Source organism: Bombus flavifrons, chromosome 18, assembly GCF_040668555.2.
Source record: "Bombus flavifrons isolate JBK064 chromosome 18, iyBomFlav1_principal, whole genome shotgun sequence".
NCBI lineage: Eukaryota > Metazoa > Arthropoda > Insecta > Hymenoptera > Apidae > Bombus > Bombus flavifrons.
The window spans coordinates 5226985-5253569 of record NC_138459.1 but is presented as its reverse complement, the minus strand read 5'-3'; the positions used below and the strand labels follow the sequence as shown (position 1 = coordinate 5253569).

The 26585-nt window shown below is 35.8% G+C and overlaps 1 protein-coding gene and 2 long non-coding RNA genes across 6 annotated transcripts in view; 1 reads left to right on the top strand and 2 right to left on the bottom strand.

The window, feature by feature from the left end:
* Btk29A (tyrosine-protein kinase Btk29A) overlaps positions 1 to 26585 on the top strand; it is a 346914-nt gene that overhangs the window by 216683 nt on the left and 103646 nt on the right. The gene's annotated exons all lie outside the window — the stretch shown is intronic.
* LOC138189141 (uncharacterized) lies at positions 6502 to 9588 on the bottom strand. Its single transcript, XR_011175937.1, has 3 exons — positions 9404 to 9588; positions 7379 to 7818; positions 6502 to 6747 (listed from the first exon to the last, which is right to left on the bottom strand). It is a non-coding gene; the product is annotated as an uncharacterized LOC138189141 (long non-coding RNA).
* On the bottom strand, positions 12646 to 15487 carry LOC138189139 (uncharacterized). 2 transcript variants are annotated; one of them, XR_011175935.1, is made up of 4 exons: positions 14655 to 15487; positions 14038 to 14583; positions 13340 to 13671; positions 12646 to 13266 (listed from the first exon to the last, which is right to left on the bottom strand). It is a non-coding gene; the product is annotated as an uncharacterized LOC138189139 (long non-coding RNA). The 2 variants fall into 2 exon arrangements; XR_011175934.1 differs by having other exon boundaries at positions 14112 to 14583.

The window sequence follows — 26585 nt, the reverse complement described above, 5'->3', positions numbered from 1 at the left end:
TATATCGTATTACCGTAGATCGTTGTGTAATTCTGGTACTAAAATGTTACCTATCGAACTTTACAAGATTTTCAGAAGAAGAGCTTGCAAGCTTTAATCCTTTGCACTACAGATTTTATTTCAATTTCGTTACCAGCAGTTGCCAACGCTTCTAAGTGTTTTATTTGAAATTTACTTTAATTAAAAAAATAAGACAATTTAAATAAATAAAATGAAGAAACAAATTCACTACCAGTTTTATTCACACTATTGTTGTATTTTGTAATTTTAAAGTGTATAATATATCTTGAAACAATTTCCAGGATGCAATCCTGCTTTTCCTTCGCATGTTTTACAAAGAAAGATGAGACTCGACAAAGGAACTCCTGAGATAAAAACTGATGTCGAATCATACTCGACATAGCAGTGCAAAGGGTTAACAGCGATAATTATTAATTCACATCTCTGTATATCGATGACTGTTTAAAATTATATTTGATAACGAGTAATTGTTATAATTACAATTTTTCTCGTTATCTTTTTAAAATACTATCTAGAAATATTTATTTTAATCTGTTCTATTTAATTAGTTTCTATTAAATTAATTAAATTAATTAAATTAATTGTTCTATTTAATCTATTTAATTAATAAATTTTAAATATTTATTTTATTATTTTAATCTTAAAATAATCCAGAAACGTTTGAAGATAAATACCTTACAGCTTTTAACACAATTATAAACATTACCTTACGACAATGAACGCATGTTGGTGTATATTTTTGAAAAGACTCGTAAGGTCAACTTGTATTTCTACCGAGATCTTATTCGCTGAGAAAAGAAATTATTTAACGAAATGGTAGCGTATTACCTGCGTTATGTAAACCGAGACCCTGACCTAAGTTCTACCGTATCCTCCCGTGAGATTTAAAGCGGAGAATGCGTGGATTTTCAAGTCAGTGGTCACAATGAATTTACCTTCTCTCCGAACGAGTATTTAGAAGGCGGGTCACAGAAGAGAACAATGCGAAATAGAGCTACTGAGACACGATGCTTCTTGGAAATGCGAAATAGACTTTCCACGGTCGTGGAATAAATCAACATTTAACTTAAATCGTTTAGAAAGATGTTTGTACTCTTCGATGTTCTCCACTTTGAAATTTCAATACTAAATACGTGTAGATGTACTCTTCATCATTCATCTTCATAATTTACGATATCTTCCATATTACAATTTGGCAGTTATACGTATGCTGCACAGTTGAACGCTTTACCTTTTCTTTTTCCTTACTTTCTATTTGCTTATCTATGTTTTAAAACTACTCAGTTTAGCTCTATATAAAAAAATATGTATTTGTGTTGCAATTCGTTTGAGGTGGATTAAACGTGTAGGTGTATTTAATTAATAACGTAACGAATGGACGAATTCGTAATAGTCAGTTGTATTAAAATAAGTATAAGTACGAAAGATAGTGTACGCCACTTATAATCGTCGCTCGCTCAATGCTACTATACCGATCGAATGAAGGATAACAATAATCCCCTAGGGGGCACGTTCATCCATTTATATCGACAGACGGTAGTACAAAAAGTTAATATTCTTATGTAACTCCGGCTGAAGATTACAAGAAACGGCAATAACAATCTGTTGGGAGTTCGTTTGCCTCTAGAACTTGCAAACCAAAACAGTCGTTAGTATTCTGTTGAAGTAATTACTTCAAGAAAAACTCTACATCTTTACTTTTGTATATCCGTGACCTGGAGAAGAGAATAGAATTTAGTGAAAAAATTCCAAATAACGAGAGGTACATATTATTATGCTCTTGAATATAAATTTTGTTTTGGATTACAAGGTCTAGAAACAAAAGAGCTATAAGTAGATTTCTATTGCTGTTTCTTGTAGTCTTCAGCTACAGCTACACACAGAGGTTAACTTTTTGGTAATATCCTTTGCTATAAATATATGAACGTGCTCCTTATTCTTCTTTTTATTGTATTGTAACACTATAAGAGTGCAGATCTCCATCAGCATACACTATACTTATACCTATACTTGTTTCAATATACTTTACTGTTCCACTTCATCCACTCGTTCCTCTATCACTTAACCTCAACAATATCATACATCAAATTAATAAATAATGATAGCATTTTATTTGATTTTGATCTCATACATTATACCTGTACTTATACTTATGCCTATACTTATTTCAATATACTTTTCTGTTCCACTTCGTCCATTCGTTCCTCTATCACTTAACCTCAACAATATCATACATCAAAGATACAATAATATGGGTTTCTCGCAGATTCCAATTTTCCGTTAACTTTTCTACTCTCATGTGCAGCTACATCACTCCCTTAACAGTGATAACGTTTTTTTCTGTTTTGTTTGTTTTACAAATGTTGTCCCAGATAGATTTTACATACCAAGCGAGTTCTATTGTTTTTAATAAATCAGCACAATAATAATTAAGAGTATAATAATTAAAGAAAATAATAATTAAAAAGAATCCATAGTCATTTTTAACCCCTTGCTTTAGAATAGCATTTCATCTCTGATTATAGATTATAATTTGATAAATTTTTTATACTTTTTGGTACTATTTTGATACTATTTGATAATATTTCTTTACACCTAGCAATCTTTGTTTGAAACACCTTTGATTACAATTTTTAGTTTGTTTTTTAGAATCGTCGTTACTAATTTCCTTGAAATTCTTTGTCAAGTAGAAGTTCGTTAGAAAAGTAGAAACAACGTGTTATAATGTTCAAATAGACTCAGTTCACTTCGGATTCATCACCCTTCATTTCTTCAATCCCGCGGGATTAATTCTAAGCCTGCTAGCTCACAGAATTATGTTTGCGCCAGAAATCTAGCAAATTACATTCTATGTATTCAGAAAATTGTTCTCCCTAGATGTCGGTATTATAATACTTTTAACATACGACTTAAAAAAGCTACTTTACCGCGCCCTTGTGACATTATTTGTATATACATTTTTCCACCCATAAATTGTATCTTTTGGATACAATCAATTATCTTAAATCGAAGTTAGTCTTAACAACTTACCGACCGCTGGCGATTCAACAACATACGCACGACCGGCATCTCAGGCGCAGATTCTCCCTGGCGCCGGCTCTGTTTCGGTTTAGACTCCCCAATACCATTCTTTTTGCTCTTTGCGAACGATACGTTTTTCAAATTGGTATAAAACTGTGAGAGCTTACAAAGCAACGCAACTGACGCATCTGAGCAAGATACCATAGTACTAAATAACAAATTACTGCTCAAATAATGAGGAAGATTGTCGGCGACAAAATGCCGATTAATTAATCGGTCGGTAAGCGTCGGTGACAAAAAACCTATCAATCGGCTATCGGTCGGTAAAGTGTTAAACTACAAATGTAAAACAGCTTACAACATATCCATTCGATATTCATACGAAGAAACTTGCTTCGTTTATAATTATCGCTCGTTTCATCGTCTAAATTCCAACAATTGTTCGCCAGTATTACCCTCTTACCGCGAAAATGCCACACGAGACTAACAAGCCTTCTTGAAACTTGATGGCAATACTCCTCCACGCTGAACATTAATTAGCAATCGTTCGTTATTCGAGGACGACACTTGTGAACCAATACTTCCTATTGTCATTAATTATTGCTCGTTAACGATTAATTACTCCGCGGTTGTTTTCCGTTGGAGATGAAGCCAGGTGCAAGGGACAAACAGGAAAGGAAAAAGAACGTGAGAACGAAATTTCTATATATCGAGATCTCTGTTAGATAAATCCGTGGATCGATTGATGAACGCGAATATTCGCTTGTATATGAGCTCGTATTGTCATTAATCGGTTGGTAATTAGCGACTGCTAATTGTAGCGTCGTTTCTCGTTGAAACGCGATAAAAGCTGACTCGAAAACGAAGTTGAAAAAGCTGCCCGGGGAATGATGGAACCAGCTTCCTGGAAATTAACCTTTTTATGAACAATCGGTAATTGATAAGTAATTGCTTCAGGTTTGTAATTGGATCACTAGATTGCGCACTGATTTACAGGTATATTTTCTTTCTGTCTGTTGTGATATTTTAGAAATCGGAAAAATTCAATGAACATTTTAATACAGTTATAAGTAATACAATTAAGATACAAGTAATTAACTGCACGTTTGCGTGTAAACAATTATTAAATAATGTAGAAATTGATTGAAATGTTGTAAGTCATTGCTACGAATTCTGGGATACTATAGTGTGGTAGATACTGAATTCTCCATTTATTTTTGCTTTATATTTAAGAGATGGTAGTTCTTTCTTTATATATTATATATATTCATATGTATTATTTTATATATTCATATGTTTACTTATTAACATGGTATAGAAAAGAGGCGAAAAAAGAGGAAGAAAGAGAAATTAAAACGTCTAATGTTTCAAAAATGTTTAGAGGCGAGCAGCTTTGGTGCTAGGCAACGTTATCACTAAATCGTATCCGGTTTATTATTCCTCTGGCATCGCCAGTAACATTCCCTTTGTGCTGCAACTCTATGTATGTTCAGAAAACCGATATCCATCAGTCATCAAACCATAGTAATGCGATCTCGAACGCTCTCTCTTACCTGCAGAACATGTTACGATAATTTGAAAAATTCCTTTCTAGATACGTAAAGCTAGGAAAAAGAAATCTAATAACAACTTTGTTCGAGGAAAAATATATTAAAATAAATGCAACAATGGAAGTAAAGACTGAATACAAGGTATATATAGGAATCTTTTATTTATCCTATATAATAAGTTTATTAATCGATAGATCTATTTGCAATGGATTAGACAAGAAACGATGGTTACTTAACGTGAACTAAATACAGTAATGTGCTATAACTAAGACAACTAAATAGATAATTCACAACTCACAACTATTGTAATAGTTTACTACTCGTAACAACTCGGCAACTCAATTCCCCACTCCTCACAACTCGACTCCCCCCACTCGACTGTCAACTCACAACTTGACTACTTCACTCGACTCTCAACTCTCAACTCACGACTCTTCTACTCGACTCTTCCCCACTCGACTCCCCAGCAAAACTGCCAGGCCCTTTTTGTCCTAACGGCACTTAGGGCTTCCCGCAATATTGTTTATGGTACGCCAGATATTTCTTAGGCCATTTGTCTATGATGCTACATATATGTTACTTAGTTTCTGTACTTTAAACAGTTAATAAGCTTACGAAGAAGTATAAGTGATTTTGGAAAGCGAACTAACAAGTGAATAGATCTAAAAATAAAGTAAAAGTATACGTGAGATCTTCTACGTATATATTTACTAAGTTAACCATTTATCAAGATATGTTGCGTATGTCAAATGATATTGTTCATTTTGGAGATCAAATGTAAATTAGTCTGAGAATCGAGTGAAGATATAAGCGAGCTCAGCTATATCGGCTGCGTATATTTTAGTAAGTTAATCAAATAATTTAACAATTTAATTTCTATATGTTAAACGATGCGATTAATTTCGTGGAATTGAATAAAAATAAATGAAAATATCGAAATGATATCAATTGTGCTCACCGATTTATTTTATTTTTGAGAAATTTAACCATACCATCAAGAGATACATTTACTTTTGAAAACTAAAATAGTATCGAAATTTGGATAAATTTGTAGCGCCACATGAGCGTAGAAAAAGTCAACGAAAGTACGAGAAATAAGTACGTCACGCGGCCAGGAAAATTTGCTTTCCTCATCGATTACAGGCAGAGTTTTGTTAAGTACAAGTACAGAGTACAAGTACAAGCTCAATGTTACTATTCGACTCTCTAACTGTTCGCTATTCTTCTAACAATTCCATTATATGTCTGACTGTCCCAGAGTTGGTCTATTTGTATGGACCGATGTATTAGAAAAAGTTCAAATGTAACTTGCAAGAAGATATACTAAAACAGAAAGAACAGAATTAGCCCACAGAATATCAAGATATATTTTCCAGACGTTTTTGTTATCTTCTATCTTCAAAGCGTTGCCCGCTCGCCATAGTTGAACTCTTATCACAGCCTCTCCCTGGCCAACCACCGATCCTCCGTAATGGAATATCGATTCTCCGTGTTTGGACGGTCAATTTTCCTGTCACGACACGATGAATTGCTCGCTAATGATAGCACGGGCTCGCCAAATAATATTCCTGCGATTGCAAAATCGTCCTCTCACGCGATATCCTCTAAAAGCCAAGGGATTCTATGACGAGACGGTGTGAATCAACGATTTTTTATTTACCAGGCGATTACCAATAACCTGAACTCTGAAACGTTGTTGAAAACCACGCGAAACATTTCCCGGAACAGTGACAAATTACAGTACTCATGTATTGGGTTGGCAACTAAGTGATTGCGGGCTTTGCCATTACCACCTAATAACAAAATCCGCAATCACTTAATTGCCAACCCAGTAGTTAACTTGAGGGACGTGTATACTCGTGCAAATGAATAGAAAACAAACGATTAAGAGGAAGTTCGATGTGAATCGTATGTACGTTAAAAACAGGGAAACGAAGGAAATACGGCAAGTAGCGGCTATTGTTAAACACAATTGTTAATATTACTGCTGCCTTTTGTCCGGTAGAAAATTTCTGTTTTATCGGTGCAATGGAGTAGCAAGCAGCTGGCTGGTGAAAATGAGCACAATGTATAGTTTAATGGCTAACGAAGAAATAATCGGATCCTCTTGAAATTGGTCGTTCGTTAAAATGACATAAATTCCACTGTAGAATTCCTATAGAGTTATATTTAAAACATATTTGTTAAAAAACGAATTCAGACGAATTCAGTTGAGAAGAATAAATGTTCCTATTGGGTAGGCAACTAAGTGATTGCGGATTTTACCATTGGGTGGTAATGACAAAATCCTCAATCACTTAGTTGTTAACCTAATATAATAAATAACGAGACAGAAACATCCTTACGTTTCAATGACGTACATATGTTCTGTCCATAGTAGAAAAGGGAAACAAGTAGCAAAAAAAAGGTATTTGTTAAAAAACGAATTCAGACGAATTCAGTTGAGAAGAATAAATGTTCCTATTGGGTAGGCAACTAAGTGATTGCGGATTTTACCATTAGGTGGTAATGACAAAATCCTCAATCACTTAGTTGTTAACCTAATATAATAAATAACGAGACAGAAACATCCTTACGTTTCAATGGCGTACATATGTTCTGTCCAGAGTGGAAAAGAGGAACAAGTAGCGAAAAAAAGCGTAGCAAAACGTAAGAAACTTTGGTGCATAAAGCGAAGCACGATCGTGAAGCTCACGTTGAAAAAAAAAAAAAAGAAAATGAGAGAAAGAAAATCGCTTCTTCCGGGCTTTTCTTAATTAACTTTCAAGCTCTTTGCCCAAGCTTACCTTCATTAACTCGAAAAAAAACCCTTTTCCTCATCTTTACAAATTTTCAGCCCCATTTCAACTCGACCTCTTTTATTCGCTCTATTTACGCGCCGCGTTTCCTCTGTATTCCACGAGGACCGTAAGTCTCCCCTTGTCGTCCTTTCTTTCTCTCCCTATCTTTTCTTCTTCTTCTACTCCTTCTTCTTCTTTCTCGTTTTTTATTAGACTTGCAAACGAAAGAACCCGGAGCGCAGTCTGCAGAAAGGTGTTGGCAATTGGCGCGCGGAGACAGCGCGTTAAAGTGAGCACCGAGTCGAAAATGGAGAAGAAATAAGACTGAATGGAGAGGAATCGGTATCGGTAGGTCTCTGTCGCGTCTCTTCACTTCCTTCTTCTTTCTCCATTTTTATTACACTTGCAGACGAAATAACCCGAGAGCGTATTCGAATCGGTGCTACCTGCAAGAAGAAATAAGTAGAGAGAAGTGGACATTTGCGTGGAAAGTTGTAGGAAAGGTATTGAAATCGCGATGTTCCAAGCGGTTCCTTCACAGGGATCAACTTTTTCATCGTATTTCGCGCGAACGAAACTGGAAAGTTTACCGGCTCGATAAATTGTCAGCGTCAGCTGTACCTGGCATCGAAACACGAACAACTTCACTTCGCCTACGAAACTAGATCGCGCGATTAAATCCTTCCATTCATTGGTTTTTCCACTAACTTCCGCTCTCGTCCGCTTCCTTCCATCAGTTATGCCAACTTTCACCATATTACGGTTCGCGCCTCTTTCATCTGATATTTCCCTAACATCGAAGTGACTTCAAGCGCACGGCTTTCCTTCATCACACAGCAATCAGAAATTTGGTATCGTTCGCTTTTAACGATGATACCAGATGGACAAAATTTATAGAATTACTTGAGAATTTTGCGGATTGTCATAAATGATCGATTCAGTATGCAGGTTCAATTGCATTGAATGATTGATGTATTTTTAGTGAAAAAGAGTACATAGATCTTTTTATTCTTATATTAGTGTAGTAAAAGTAAAAGTACATAAAAGTATTAGGTTGGCAACTATGTGATTGCGGAGTTTGTCACTAGGTGGTAATGAAGGTTGGAAGTGAATTAGGGTCAGAAGTTTCATTCGCTTAATGATGTTGATAGAGTACCAACTTTGGGCTGTATTTAAGGCATAATTAGTCGTATGGCAAATATCATATAATTGAGAGATTTTAAACATCTACAAATTTCTTCCTTTCTGCTACGTTCTAGGTTATTAAGGTTATTCTAGCTTCTAGGTTATAGGTCGTATTGAGGTTAGGTTGAGGTTAGGTGATCTGCAAATAAGTAATTGCGTGGTAAGTGACACTTAGTTGCCAACCCAATAGTCCAATTGAACTTGATTAGAAAACCATTCAGAATCACGAGATTTATTTTTACTATAAATATCATGCACCTCCTATATCGAAACTGAATTGGAATTATATTAAACATATGAAAGTCTTCCCAAACTTAAACGCGTGTTTGCAATTCTTAATATCGTAAACTGTAAATTTATAAGTATACAGAACGACTGAATAAGAAAGCAGTGAGAAAATTATCAACAGCAATAATAATCGAAAATAATGGAAAAATGAAATGAAACCAAACAGAAGCTTCGTTTAATCCAGCATCGCTTATTCGACATAGTTCAACATCGAAAGATAAACTCGTGGAATAAGAAAGGTATAGCGAAGATGATCAAGTTACACAGAAGTCAAGTCGATAAACATATTCTATACTAATCATGTGATGTTTGGAAGATTAAACCATCGAAAGGAAACAAAAGAAACAATCAGCCAGTTGAATCAATCTGCAATGAACAAAATAAATATGGCGGAACCTTTCATCATCGCCAGACGCAACAACATTGCAAAACGCAAACGATTGAATAAATATAAACAAATGAACGACCAATCACGGCGGGGAGCGGCTGTCGAAATTCGATTCCACGGGACTTAAACGCAAATTTCTGAAGCTGGAACGCGACGACCTACATAGGTACGTCGAGGAACGCAATCTAACGTCGAGGAAATATAAAAGCTGGCTCGGGTTGGCGCGCGCCACGCTTTTCTGCTTCGGCTGATTCCACAGTTACCTTCGGAAAAATTGGAGAAAATTGGGTAAAATTAGGGAATCGTTCTCTCTCCCCCTCTCCTCCTCTCCCTCTCTCTCCCCCTCTCCCTCCCCTCCCCCTCTCTCTCTCTTTCTTTCCTTCTTTCTTCCTGCAGACGAATAAAAGGAGAAAGAGATTGGGAAGGAAGATAAGGGTGCTGAACGAGCGATTTTAAAATGTGTTTGAGGGGAACTATGAGGTTTGATGGTGAGAAACAGATTGCAGGGTAAGGAAAACGTCTCGTTTTCGGTTTAATTTGACGTTTAAAGGAGGATGAAACGAGGCTAGGGTTTTTCCGAGTATTTGATTTGGAAGTTGCAAAGCTTTTGAATATTTCCGTTAAAGTGATTTGCAAGCTGCGTAAGCTTCATTTAATCCTTCACGTCCCAGACGTACTTTAGAGTACTATTGGATATTTATTGATATATAAATATATATATATATATATATATATATATAATATTAATTATATGTAATATTGATGGAATACTTGTGAAAGTTTATTTACGCCATTTCATATTAAAAAGGCAATTTTCAAATGGAATTTATTCCATGGAATTCATAACATTCATATGGATTATTATTGAGCAACTGAGTGATTGCGGATTTTGTCATTAGGTGGTATTGACAAAATCCGCAATCACTTACTTGTCAACCCAATACTTTTATCAAAATGTTGTTACGAATATGCATATATTACTCTAATTACTCAACAATTTCTATGGAACTCTAATGTATGTGCGTTTATATTTGAATGAATATATTCATGGTCAATGGATACAGTTACACTCAACATATATGCGTTGTTCAAACTACAACATATGATTAGAATATATAACATGTAATTTATGACATAAAGGAGTGGAAAGAGTTCACGGACAAACATAATACAAAATTCGTTCTTCAGTTATGCACATATTGTTTTACAATATCCAAGCGATATCAAGTGGAATATGAAAGGCGAATTAAAAAGCAGAAAATATGAAAAAGAATTTTCATAATAATTTCTATAAAGCATAGACGATATGGAAATAAATACCGTTTGAAAATTGCCTTTTTAATATGACATAGCGTAAATAAACTTTCACAAGTATTCCATCGATATTGCATATAATTAATATTATATGTATATATTATATATCGATAAATAGGTTGTCAATATTAATAATATCAGACGGTACTTTAGTTTGCAGTCGATAAAATTTACCTGTACAGCCTCAAGCAATTTCTTTTCATCGCATTTCCACGCTATAATAATATTTAGAAACATTATATAATATCATTAAACGCGTGTAATCTATTTAAAATGCCTGCAGAGTTAGAAACTTTAAAAAAGCACTGTTAACACATTGTTGACTGGCAATTTTATTGAGAATTTATCTCATGTCACCGGCTATTATTTCGTAATTGGATGTACAAGTAAAACAGTATAAATAAACTTTAATAAATTCTATTTGTTATTCAACTTTTAATATTTCTTTCTCCTATGATAAACAGTGTAACAATCACCTACGTGTAATGGTACACAACAACTTTTGCAAATATATTTAGTTTCTGAGTTTTTCTTTTGAACAGCATACTCTACACGCTCTAGTCGAATTTGTTTTTCTGCCAGTGACTATTTTTTCTAACACGTGGTCTCTTAGTTGCCCGCAAAGCCTGAAGGATGCATTATTATAATAAGGAGCTGTTTTAGAAATTTAAGAAGTGTCAGGTGCAATGCTGCATTCTTTGGAATCCACAGTTATCCATTCTCTAGCTACTTCCAGTAGAAATTTGTTGTATCTTGTTTTATTTTCTGGCAGATAGATACAGTACATTTTACATGCATCGAACAAGGTGCAGTTTATCAGAAAAAATGCTAATTTTCTGGACCACTTTAAGGTTTTTCGTAAAATACTGCTGGTCTAAAGTGTTTAGTAAAATACTGATACTACAGTATCATTTTTCAAGTCACCACAATTTGATTCACAATCACTGGGACAATCAGATAAAACATCCGCGTATAATTCATTTTAATATTCTTCATTGGTATGTTCCGTCATGGTTGACACGTTTTACAACAAAGAACGCAACTTGACGGGTCTTATAAGCGAGAGACACAGCTTGAGGTATGCTGACCAATAATTGCACTATATCATCTCCAACAGCGCGCTGAGGAAACGATGCTGATACGAAAAAAAGCGCATCACGAGTTTACTCGTGGCCAGTTGGCAACATTTGGCCATGAAAACACGAGTTAACTCGTGACCGGTCAACAATGTGTTAAGCACTGTTTTCATTAAAAACTAACAGAAAATCTTAAACTAAAGGAAGCCAATATATAAGCCAGCCGTGGAGAAGTCTGCCCGCCTCTATATCACACAATTGCCAAAAAGGCGCCATTCTTCAAAACGCAAAAACGAAAGAACCTTCTTTCTTAACAAATAAATTTCCTTTTCTCAGTCCGGTTTAATCGGTCGGGCTCTAAATCGTCTAAAAAAAATGTGCATTCGATTAAACGTCCCATTTCGACTACGTGTCATGCAAACTCGAGAAATTTGTCTTGCAAGCAACTCACCAGTCAGCAATTGCGAGATTCTACGGTGGCTCGGGGTTGACTGTTCCCACAAGAGGCGATGAAGTGGCGTTGCTCGCGACAAACAATGTACTCTGTGAGCCGCGTCGTTTAATAAAAATCGCTCGAACGGCACGGATTCCTCGACGACACAAAGACACTCGACGAGAAGTCGTGGAGAACCGGTTACACCAATGTAACCGAGAAACTGTGCGATCAGCAGCTACGCCAATTCCCTTCCGTCGCGTTTCTCCACCAAACGACCTGTTAACGCACGAGCAATGGTATAAAAAAAACAAAACAGCAGAAGAAAACAAAGGAATATGAGAATAATGGAATTTTATCGAGCGAATGAAGAATGTTTGGGAATAGAACAATAGAAGCGTGAACACTTGTTTTAAAGAAAAAATATGTACAATAGAACTCTATTTACAGTGAGAATCGAAAACGTGTACATAACACCTCGAATACACGAAATGCATACAAAAACAATAACAGCAATACAAATAATGAAATTAAAGGAAATTTTCGAATAATGGAACAGTTACTTTCCTGGTGTTCATCTTCTTGTTATTCAAAAGGGAACATAGATATTAATAACAGCAATACAAATAATGAAATTAAATATGAGTGGATTGAAGATTTATGGATTCTACATTTTCTTAGCTACTAAATCACGTTTTAGTAGATTTAATGCCATAAAATTACATTCCTTTTGGACCTCCTACCATCTTTATTTTTTTAAGGTATTAAGTACTTTGAAATATTCAGGCATATCATCATTGCTATTATTTATATTCACGTTTCAATTCATTATTCCAAGCATACGTAACATTAACATCATGTGAAGAAGACGTCCACTGAAGAAGAAGATTCATCACATTAAAAGCGTTCTGTCGCGTCGACATTATCAAGATCATCGAATTCTGGTATTGTATGGAAAAGGAGTTTCTTCTAAATCTGTGGTAATATAATAAATATGGTGTCCTCGATCTTCCTAGTATCACATTTAACACATATAACAGCAGTACAACAGCTAATGCTTTTAATTGTTCGTGAAGCTGTATCGTCTTTTCGCTGGTAGCTTCGTTGATTGTTAACAAACATTCTTGCAGAGGATTAAGCTTTTTACACGTGAAAAGTGTCCGAATAGTGGAACGTTCAGATAATCGAGGTCCTACTCTGCATATGTATGCTACATAAATTAAAAATTAATTGAAAAGACATAAAGCAGGAATATAAAAAATGTTTGTGAGGTGTATACTCACTCGTTGGCTCTCACTGTGTGCGAACTTATCAAAGAATTCACGTAATTAGAATTGATACAATAGGAATGCTGCTCTGCCTTCTCCACTACTTACAATTCACGTAATAGAAGTATAGGTTCAGATAATTAGTTTCACTCGTCAGAGGTTTGTCAACTCAAGTGAATATCAGAAATCATACGTAATGTTAATAGACTGTTGAAGAAACACGAGTAACGAAGATCCGCAAGTTCTAGTAGAAGTGAACCCATGACTGTATTATTAGGAAACGTTACAGTTTCAACAGCATATATTTCCATTAATGAAATCTTGTTTGAATAAATTGACCAAGCTTGCTGGAATAAAAAGTAAAAATACAATATACATATAGTTTGCAGCATTTCGTTTATTATTGAGTTGGATTTTGTCATTAGGTGGTATTGACAAAATCCGCAATCACTTAGTTGCCAATCCAATACTTTACGGGTAAAGTACCTTCGTTTAATATTTCTTTCTTCCATTTAACGTTTCACGAATAAGAGCTGTCCTGGAAACACCATAAGATTAAATTTGCAAACTCAAGAAGCAAATGAAAGTTTGAAAAATTTTCGGGTAAGTGGCTGATTCACGAACGAATCGTCCGAGCGAATAGGAAATTCGGCTAATTCTCGAAGCCGCGACAACGTGGATGGGGAAGAAAACAGAATAGCGAGAAGGCTGACCTATTTGGCGGCCGAATAGAATAGCCGAAGGGGGGTGGAGAGACGCGAGTAGAATGGCGAGAAAAAGGGCAAACCTTGTGTACCGAATACGCGGCTGCCTTTTGTTGTCTGTGCCTGGCCACCGGCGTAATTAAAATTCTACAGGCTCCACCCTGAAGTTTGGACTATCTCCAAAATCCTGGAACCACTGGATTTCTTGTGTCTCCTACGTGACAACTGCAACGTCTATGCTATACTTTCGTAGAAATCAATACCATTAAAGTAAAAAAAGTATTTATATACCATCTGCATTTATTATAATACTTACATGCTAATTAATTAGAGCAAAATATATCTCGCACGATTCGGTGTAATACTTTCATACGACTGCATTAATTTGCCACTATAAAAGTGAAACGTAGAGTCTCTGATAAAGGGACGTTTCGCTGCAAGATAAGGCCATGCATCGATAATTTCTGCAGCCACTGTATCTGAATATATTGACATTTTTATCGAGTACGTCGAAACGTCAAATCGTTCGAATATGCGTGCACTGGTTTTATTGTACTGTAAAATTGGAAGCTCTTGTTGAGAATTGTGGATCTTAATCATCGAAATAAATGTATGGCAATACTTACATTACAATTAGAATCGATATTAAAATAGTTTCAGATTTATTTAATATGTGATTTACAAGATATTCGTATATACACATTGCACGCGTCTCAGCACTCTCTTTGTCCCGCCATCTTTTCATCACCATGCGTACGCAACAGTTGCATTCTTCTGTTTTACCATACGCTGCGCACGCACATACTCCACACATTCATACTCATATATGTGTGTCACTACTACACGGCTAATCTAGTCTAGCACACAAAATTACACATACCTCAATAGTTCTATTCCTGATAATTTATCGAATTGGCGAAAAATTGGGTTTCCATCGTGTTAAGAAACAATTTTAAATGACTCATTTGTCACAAAGTTTACAGATACAGCGATTTTATCGGCAATTAAGTAACATTAGGTGGTAATGACAAAATCCGCAATCACTTGCCAACCCAATATAAGAATAGTGTCCTGTGTTGAAAAGATAGTTGTTTCTTATAGACTGAATCTATCGTTGAAAATCGATTTTCATCTTTTGTCCGTTTCCTGTGTGCAGGTGTCTGAAAAACTTATCCTGATATCGATTCACTGTAACGGTTACAGTCACTGTAAACTAGTTGCGTTACATGCAAGGACTAATTCGCCTGGGATCAGCTAGAAAGTTGTAGGTGTCGCAACACCACGTTTCCTTTAAACGAACAGAAGAGAACTGCTTACGAAACCTATTTCAATATTTAGTCGAGCTGGCCAATTTCTAGGAATCCTCTCTCTCGAGATATCTCAAGTAAAACACTTAACCAATTGCAGGCAAACCTACGCTATAAATTTTCTTTTTCCTCTTAAAATCGTATTGTCCAAAAGCGTTTGCCAATTTTTGTTATATGCACGTGACAATCAGAACCTTTTACGAATTTTTATATCTAGGAACGACTAAATTACGAAACTTGCAGGAAAGAATTGCGAATAATAGTAATATAAAAAAATATACAACGCAAGTGGAAAAATTGGTGTTTGCAGAGAAAAAGTTGCTCTATGTTTATACGTAAGTGAGAAATGTCGAATAAATATTCTTCTTTTATAACCTCGTTTTTAGAACAATTCAATTTAACGTGTTTCATATATTTTACTTATCTGTCAGTTTCCTTATAGCAACTTTGTACGCGTATTTTAGGCATTCAAACGATCTCACATCCTGTCAATTCTGTTGCTACAAACTGCAACAGTCTGCTCGCTACAAACAGCTTTATCGCAGTATTTTCAGAAGTGTTTAATCATCTTACATCGTTTTGATGGATAAAATAAAAATTGGCATATTGCAATATATTGCATAAACGAGCTATGAATACGCCAGTCATTTAATAATAAATAATAAAACAATAGGTAACAAAAAGAAAAAAGTACACATAATATCAAATTATTGGATTGGCAACTAAGTGATTGCGGATTTTGTCAATACCATCTAATGACAAAATCCGCAATCACTTAGTTGCCAACCCAATGCTTACTTATTACTTGTCTTTGACTTTACTTTCATATCATTTACTATATTTTATTATCACATAACCTATAAATTAGTCACGCAGACTGTGCAACACGATAGCTTGTCAAACAACGAACGCAGTGCGTATTTCTCGAACGTAAATAAGAAGCCACTGAGCGCGGCGGTAGCATTTTGTTCACAATTTCAGACGAAAGGTTGTCGTCTCACAGACGATAGTTAAACCGAACATTGTTTTAGAAGCGAAAATAAGTGGAAAATATAAACTAAGGTATTTTCGTATGAAACTTCATTTCAAAGAGAATTAGGTTTAAAAATATGTCGAGTATACGTGCACTTGACTAGCTTATAGTCGAATAAAGGTCGATACTGTGGTAATGAGGCGAGATAAGTAAAAAATGTAGAATAATATTTTTTCATCGTACGCCTCGTTTTTCCTAAAATAATGTCTGAAATTGGAGTCGTTGACGCTCCATCCACGAGCTCGACGAACACGTTCAGCCAGCAGTTAGGTGAGTGCACAGTGCACGTGTACTCGATAAATTTCCAAACTCGATTTTCTCCAGAATAAAGCCTCATAAACGAACAAATTTTACTCTTTCTTTTCTCCACTCATCTTTCATCACTCATCCTCATACATTGTACGTAATGTAGAAAGTAGACAGTAATTTATCTCAACTTCTCGCGGAACGAACAGTCACGTAATAAGAGTTCGCTGATTCTTTCTATTAGGTTAACCTAAAAGTTACTTTCGGTTTAGAAGAAAATAATAGATGCACAATGTTTTTTGTTTTGATGCAAACGAAACGTGTCCTACGACAGCTAGAGGACGATCGAAGATAAAGACCACAACATTTGACAGATTAGGTTTCATGTTTGTATCAACATAGCCAGATAAAGCAGTTGCGTACAGATAAGGAAAGACATTTTTGGCAGCTAATAGTTAGGTATGATTTTTCACTCATGCAGTAGGAATTTACGTTCAGATGAATAGATTCGTCAGCAATTTTTTCATCATGTGTTTAGTCAATTAATAAAATTAATAATTTTACAAGTTACAAGTTCATCGTAGTTGACCTTCGAGTTATCAATCGTGTTATATATTGCTTCGTAAGCCGATGTTTCATAAACTACGATGAGATATTCACGCAACCATCATGGCGGATTCAAACAAGTTACGAGTCATAGACCTCTTAGAATTTGATAATTTTTCAACAAACTATTGTGTTGGCAACTAAATGATTGCGGATTTTGCCATTGCCACATAATGCAAAAATAAAATAATAAAATTCTAGAAGATAGACGATTTAAATTAAAAGTGAAAATAAGTGTCCCGTAATATCCAGTTATATATATTTATTATCTACTTTTTGACATATTCACGCATATTTTTATTCATTTACGAACCTTTCTGCAGAGTGTAGCTTTCCATCGTACGAGAGATAGGTAAGAAATAAAATTTCTAACCTCTTGCAGTTGCCAACCCTTTCCTTCACGGCAACATCGAACTGTAGGACATGCGTCAACTTCTATGACGTTTCGAGCAAACATTCGCGATATGTGCATCACGCAACGGAAGGATATACATACGATACACGAAACGCGAAACGTCTGGGAAACGCGGGGAAATTTATTCGCCGCCTCCAGGGAACTATGCACCGAAAATTGTACGGACTATTTGCTGCGATTCATATCCCACGGCATGGAGAATTCGCCAAGTGAATTATAAAGGCGAGCCACGAATTGCGAAGAAACAGCCAGCGAATTTAATTGAACGTTGACGATGTATTATTCCGTGGTCGTTGCATAGAAATTTCCCTCCCCTAACTTCTAGTTTCATTAAATTGAATGCTAACCCGCTGGTCATTCGTTGATTACTCTAGCGACGAATTAATTGTTTCACCTGTACCTATTTCCTCAACTCGTTTTTTCTCCTCTAGTTTTGTTGAAATAGACGAAAACATAGTGGTTCATTAGTTGAAATGATTGCAAACAGATTCTATGAAACGAATTGGCCAGCTTCACTTTTTTCAACTTTTCAGTTTCTCATAGTGGCAGCAAAAGTATTAACACATTGTTGTATTTGAGGTGATATTGGGTGTAGTGCGTTAAATAATCACACGGTGTTTAGGTCAACAATATATTTATTAACAAGTGTCTTCTTTTGATCGCGTCGCGTATCGCTCTCGGTTTCGCTAGTCAATCTCGCTGCGCGGTTACACTTCGACCTTATCGCTTCCTCGTTCGAACTAAAACTGTCGATCGGATTCGATTCTTTTCTTTTTGTCGCCCCTCAATATCCCCACTATCCACGGGTTTGTTAGGCGTTCGCGACCATTGCCACGCACGCCTTTTTCTCGAATATTCGACGGAAGGACCGTTGGGATATTGATGGCTCATTAGGCATTTCGCTTCGGCGATGTACATTGTTGCCGAGTGCCGCCACATATTTATTGTAGCATTTTGCATACTAATTGATTAGATCGTAAGAGATTAAATTTACCTCGAGGTTTGCTATTATTTATGTCACCTTCTTGCGACAAATGAAAATTGGTTTTCATTAACTGGTTGTATTATTAACGTTCGACTCCCCCCTCCCAAAAGAAGAAAAGAAGAAGGAAAGAAAAGGACAAACGACCAATTTTCATTTGTCGCAAGAAGGTGCCATAAATAATAGCAAACCTCAAGGTAAATACAATCTCTTACGATCCAATCAATTAGTATGTTAATGCTATAATAAATACAACAGTGTGTTAATACTTTTGCTCCCACTATACTTTTATCTACAATATACAATATATATATTATGAAGTACATAGCTATACACAAGTCAACGGAAACTTTGAAGAAGTGCGACGTATTTCTTTCGAAGTTTAACAAAATTTAACACCAATGAAAACTCTCTGTTATCACATAACCTAAAACGCAAAGATCTGTCTTCCATAAAAAATTCTATTGGGCAACTAAGTGATTGCGGATTTTGTCATTAGGTGGTAATGACAAAACCCGCAATCACTTAGTTGCCAACCCAATATATTTGTTCGCTGAAAGCAGAACCGAACTCTGGATCGAAAGGAAAAGAAACGATTCGTGGAGCACTCAAAGTTAGCGGCTGCGGTAATCTTCGTACATTTAATTGGACGTTGGTGAGAGCGGTTGGTGGAGATAGGTTCTTGTGGCAAAGTGCTGAGTTCGCGAGCTAAGACCCGTGTTTCGCTCGCGAGACCGTCGCCAGCCATTTTGCGCTGTTGAAACTTGTATCCGGGCCGTGTCTAGCCTCGAAAGGAATCGAAGCCGCCGGATAACAGCCTTTTAGAAGAAATTGCCTCTCCTCTTCTCCCACTACAGCCGTGAATCTTTGTCTTGGCACGGGAAAAGTAGGTTCCTCAAAAACGCCAGCCCTTGCTCCTTTTGCTTTCTTTTCACTGAACCTCTTATCCTTTGTTTTCTGCTTATCGATACAGTTTCTCGAATGTTTCTCTTGGAAATAGGAAACTTGAGCTGCCGGATGCACGACGCATTGCTAGCTCTCGCATGAAATTTGTTTTCGTATTCTAATTTTTTAAATGGAATGGTATACTGTTGATGTTGATGTTTGATTTGAAGAGGAAGAAAAGTTTGTTTAAAACATAGGTTAATGAGGTTAGGTGAGAAAGATAGATAGGATAGGTAAGTGGATAAACGTAGGAAGAAGTTTAAAATCATATTTTATAGGTAAATATGAAGATAGAGGAAAAGTGGATGGTCATAAAATATCGTTTGACTCCTTGTTAGGGGCAAGTTGAAAGGCCAAATCGTCTGAAGGAATTTGTGACGAGAATTACACGAGCCTTCTGTAACACACTGTCGGACTAATCAAGTCCTGCAAACTGTACACATATGCCAGAATGCTTGATGAACACGAGGTTATCAGACACTAAATTCAAATTCTGGCTGAAATTCAAGTTTCCAAATATAAGTTTAAATTTCTAAATACAAATTCAAATGTTTAGACTCAGGTTCAAGTTCTGAAATTTAAATGTAAATTCATATAATAAATTGATCTACAAACCCAAGTCTTGATATTGAGATTTGTCATTTTTAGATACAAATTCCAGTTTTCACGTACAAATTTGGATCTTCGAATTTAAATATAATCTTCGTAACAAATTTCTATCCGAATAAAATTGAAATCGAAATTTTTTCATACTTTCTTCGAATTGTCAAATTCAAGTCTTCGAATTCAATTTTAACTTTCCACGTTTTTGAACTTCGAAACAAAACGCAAGCTATTAAAAGGAATTCATCAGTGTACCAGCTGGGTATTAAGTTAACAGTTTCATAAACCACGTAATCACGAAGGAACAAAGGAATTATATTCGACCAGTTTGCAACTATCATCAGAACAGCCAGAAATACGTAATAACCGAGCATCGTATATTCGAGGTTCGTTAAAGCAAGTTTTTATTACGCGTAATATGCAACGAGCTAACTTTGCCGAACTAATCGGCCAGGGCAAGTTTTCTCGGCCCCTTTACAGCCGGAAGTTCGATACCTGGGGGCCGGCAACTCGTAATTTCATTTGCGCCTGCAACGCCTCAACTTCGTATCGCATTACGTTGCCGGTGAATTCTCGGCTTGGAAAATCAGACGGCCGGAAAATTACGCTCCTACTGTCCGTTTGCTAATTTTTCATGGCCGATCGCAGTCAAGAATCGAGATGTCGCCTCTGCCGTAACGAATCGCCTCGATTCCACCACAAGTAATGAAACGTAATAGACTCTGTCACGGTTCGAGAAGAATAGAGATGATGAAATATAGTGCAGATACACGGTTGATAAAACAGTCCACGATTTTTATTACAAGTTATTTTCTCACACGATAGTCATTAAGACGATACGTCTGCATATTCATATTTATTATGAGTATAATTAGAAAAGTAGAATCTCGGTAGAAAAATTGTTTTAGCCGTCGAGTATTATAGAAGGCACTATACTTTGAATATTTGATATATTGTCTCATATCGTGTGCATCCTGTGCAATTTTCCACTTTCAGATTTCCTGCAACGCTAGATTCAATTAGTTATTTAAATTAAGTAATATTTACTTATTTATAATACTTACTTATAAATTATACTTATCTATGATAAGTATTAACTTTTTATAAATAATTAGCCATGTCACTGCGCCACGCCAGAAAAAATTACTGAAAATTCTCAATGCGAGAATTGATTGTAAATTTTAATAAATAAAATAAAAAAAGAAAAGATTTCCTGCAAATGCATGAAAATCCGCAGTCTACTCGTAACTATTAAACTATACTAAAATTAGTTTTTAAGTACGAGATACGATGCAACAAAATCTGATTACATCCAATTGCATTTTTCGTTTTTGTGTAATAAAATATTCTGTTACGCTGTATTAGGTTGGCAACTAAGTTAGTTAGGGTTAGGTTGTGGTTAGGTTACCTAGTTGCCAACTAAATATAGTTGTGAAGGAAGAACGAACTAACTTTCCAATCTTTTTCTTTTTTCGAAGCAATACAATCTGTTCTTCTTGGGGAAGAAGAAAGAACAAATTGTTTAACGTACAAAAATGTGCAATACAACATACCAACATTGAATGCTACTGAGTGGTTTTATAGTTATGAAATGTATAATGGTTCCTGTAGTTTGATAGAAATATATATATACTATTGTAATATATTGATATTGTAAATATATATATATATAATATTGTAGCGTTTTTTTGTAGTAATATGTTTCTTGGAAATGTGGAATTTTAAAGATTGCGAGAAAAAAACAAGTGAAGAAACCAGCATGTGATTAAAGTTTTGTAGGAAAGAAACGAGATACGAGGGCACGTACCAGTACGTATTTTGTGACACTGATTGATGATATTGCTGCACGTATTTAACCTTGGTGACGTTGTGAGAGACAAAGACACAGGGTATCTTACAATGAGACATTTTATAGTTATATAATGATAACGACAATGTAATTCGTGTTAGTATGTCTGTAGAAATTAGGTGAGAAATGTGGTTCGTAGACTCACTATAGATTTCATTGAAAATACCATCGAGTAATTAGTAAGTTTTTAGTAATTAAAAATGTATAACATGTGCTTTATACAGTAGGAAAATATTCTAATATATATTACATATTTTACAATAATCATGAATTATAGAACACAATATGCAACAATAATTACTAATATTTTTTAATAATATCTTTTTTGCTATTTCTACGACTAACATGTAATTTTATGCATCTGTCCTATGGAACGTAGTTTCCCCATATTTTTTTCTATGATAATTTTCTGATAATTTTGTATACTTTTTTGCTACCTTAGTTTTATACCAATTTACACGCTTCCCTAAATATTAATGTTCCTATATTTCATCACTTCAATCAATATTCATCAATTTTGTTATGAATATTCAGTCGAAGAGATTAATCAGATTTGAACCAAGTTCGAGACAGGGAAATCGCTCATCAAATTTCATTCGAAAATTATAATATCCATTTGTCTAATATTCTTATTCATTAACTATTTTTACTTAACTAATATATATTTTATTATTCTATTACTAACGCTATCGTATTTAATTTTGCTACTTTCTTCCGTTTGGAGGGAACGATTTATAAAAATACTGCTGGTACTTGAAGAATCGATTAAAAGCGAAAGATACAATCGAGAAAATTCTATTTTAAAATTCAAATTTATAAATTTCAAATTTAATCCCGAAGAAAATGGAAAAAATTCTAATTTCGATATTAAACTGCCGGAGAAGAGCAAGGACTCTTGAGAAAGAATTCTCGTCGGTTGTTCCAGCGTGAGTTATCATTCCTCCCGAACAACGCGTACATTCTCTGCCGATAATAGAATGGAGGAACGGAGAAAGGAGCGACCCGGGGTTGATATATCTGGACGGTGATTCTGTCCGCGGTGGCTCGTGCTCGGAAAGCTCGAGAAGATCATTGAATTTTGAAGTGAAGCCACTTGCACGGTGACGCTGATGGGATTCGATTTCGAGAGGCAGGAGAACCGAGGAAAGAGGAGGATAGTGCTTTGCTACTGTTCCAATATACTCTTCGTCCTCCGATCTTCTCAGTTTCATTAAATACGGCTCGTTTATTACTATAACCGCAAATCTTGCGTCGCGGTTTGGCAAAAGCCGGCCAATCTACGAGAAATTCGCGATAAGCGAAGCGAACGATAAAGAAGAGAACATTATTGTTGAGGTGAATTGTTATACGTGTTGAGAATTGTGAATCTTAGTCGCCGAAATAAATGTATAGGAACACTTACATTACATGTAGAAATGATATTAAAATAGTTTCAGATTTATTTAGCATGTGATTTACAAGATGTTCGTAGATACACATTGCATGCAACTCATCACTCTTTTTCTCTCGCCATCTTTTTCATCCCATGCGTATGCAACAGTTGCATTCTTCTGTTTTACCACACGCTGCGCACGCACGTACTCCCACACACACTCATATTCATATATGTATGTCACTACTATGCGGTTAATATCGTGTAGCACACAAAATTACACAATCTCAACAATACGTGTTGGTTTATTAAACAGACGAGTGATAAAATTGTAATAGTCAGTGTATATTAAAATCATTTTAAATACAAGTACAGGGATAATGTCTGGCGGTCGTAATCGTCGCTCGCTATTCGACTGTGTGTCTCGCTATAATGATTGCCCTAGAGAGCACGTTCGTCTATTTGTATCGACCGGTGGTATTACAAAAAGTTCTATAACTCCATGTAACTCCAGTTGACGATTAGAAATAACAGCGATAATGTTTTGTCCGGAGTTTGTTTACCTTTAGACCTAGCAAACTAAAACAACGTTGGCACTGTAAGGTACAACAATACGAGTCTCTGTCGATTCGCATCTTCCATTGACTCATGTGCCGCTACATTGTTATCGCCAGGCGTGAAGCATGCCTGGAATAGAATGTAATCGTAAAAATTTACGGTGCCCCGTGAGGAAACGCCGGGAATCTTCCGCATCTGTCTCTAACTGGAAGTATTGGAATATGCATGAGGAGATACACTGGAACAGGATTCCAGTTGCATATTATTTATTTCGCACGCAGCCTGAGTTCGATAGGTGAATGCAAAAGTGACGCGATGAAAAATTGAAAGCTCGCGTGGGAGAACAACATTCAGTATACTTTTCATATAACTTTTATTAATAATATGCGATACTGTACATGGTAAGGTGATTTTGGTGTAGGTCGTGTAGGGTGCCAAAGAAATACTCGGCGGTGTTTAACAGTATATTTATTAACAATTCTCGCTTTCCACTCTTTACGTACAACTCTCGATTCCAACTGACTATTCTCACTTCTCGGTTACAACTCAACTGTTTCCTTGATCCGATTCGTTTCTTTTTGTCGCCCCTCAATATCCCCACTACGCACGCTTTCTTTAGGCGTTCGCGATCGTTGCCACGTACGCCTTCTTCGAAATATTCGACGAAAGGACCGTAGGGATATCGATGGCTCATTAGGCCTGTCGGTATTTACGCTTCGGTGATATACTTTGTACCGACAAAACCGTTGGAAAGTTTTGTTGTTGAGTGCCGCTACAATGGAGAAATGATTCTCGAATGGCGAAATAGAAATATATTGAATTCTTTGTGACTGAGATACTTCAATGAAAAATTTCAGTCTGAATGTGAATTACGGACCACTTTGCGAGTTATAATTACAATTTCAATTGCGAGGCTCGATGTAACCGAAGAAAAAGAATTGGAGAAATTATGACAAAGTTGCAGTTGGAAATTAACGTAAAATATGATCTGAATTTTGAACGACAGTAAATTGGTTTTTCATATGGACTTTTGTATTTCGTTCCTACTATAAGTATTTTATTTTCTAGCTATCTATAAGACGATAAAAAGGAATTTGAAATAGAAATTCTCTGATGTGCGATCTCATCCCAACTAACCTTGACCCTGGAGCAGCGTGGTTGATCACTATCATCCAAATCAATCACTACATGAAAATACGTATTGTGTCTATCCATTTATGACATTTTTTGCTATATTACATATATTACATCACTTCCACATAAATGTCACTTTAATTTCAAGCCTTGTACACTGTACGACGTAACGTTAAGCGTTGTGCATTTTCCGTTTACTAGCGCGTTTCAGCGATTACGAAACAGGACTGTTCCTTGATAAACAATTAAATCCGACACTTGGTTCCCACACTGCCATTACCATGGAATGCTCGCGGAATTTTTTCCCGGCGATTTTTCTCTTCAAATATAAGAAGATATATGGAAACGTTGGATCGCGCACTACTTTTGTACCGCTCCGTAGCGCGGCGTAACGTTAAAAAGTAAAATCATGTCAGTGGCGTGGCGAGAAAGAAGGATATGGCTGTGCAATAAGCGGTAAGGTAGGTGGTCGCGTAATATTTTTCTTGTTCCTCGATTTGTTCACCTGCCTGGCTCACGGGAGCTTTACCTGTGCAAATGAAACCCGACTCTTGCCTCCGTTCACCAACCGCGCACGATGCCCAGCGTCTGGTGCCGTATTAATTCGAATGAAAGATCGTGCGGGCACGCAGCCCGTCGGCACTCGATTTGCTCTTGGGTTACCACCAGAGTATCGAGTAACGTTACCGAAGTAAACAGACCACCGATCGCCCGACGGATTATCGCGTATCGCTTGGGGACGACAAACGCTCCGCTGCAACGGCGGTTGATGGTTTTTGTGTCAAACTTTATTCGTTTAGTTTTCAAAATCCGATCGATAAGATGATGCACTCTGCTTTCTCTGCCTTTGTATTTACTGGAAGGTAAAGGTAGTTTTAGCGATTAGCGTGTTATCGAATGATATATGCAGTTTTTTATTAGTGCTTTATTCACTGGTTATATTTGTGTATACGTAAGAGTATTTGTTTACATCGCAGGGTTAGGTAGAGAACAGATAGATTCTACTGGAAATTAAGTTTGAAAAGAAAATGGAGAAAATTGGAAAATAGGGGATGCAGGATAAAGGATATACTGTCTATCCCATGATTCATTTTTTGAGTAGAATTGTATAAATCATGACTTTTCCTAAGATTGTGAAATTATATTATTTTTTATAAAATCAGATAATTCGATAAAGAAGAAATCCATGATAATATAAATATCTAGTTAACATGAATACATAAATCAAGTAATAACGAATATACACGTCCACCGCAATGTAGATGCTCCTATCATAAATTTTATGATAAAAGTGAAGCAGAACGAGGAAGGATTACATTTTTATTCGACAAAAAATTAACGATTCATTGTTGAAAAAAAGGTATTGTTATTAAAAGCTTAAAAACTTCCCAAAAATAATAAAGTACACAAAAGAATTCGGGGAACAGCCAATGCATTGAGGAAAATAATCTTTTATTTATACTCAATTTATAAAAAACAGTAATCAAATAATCAAACTTTTTCTTTC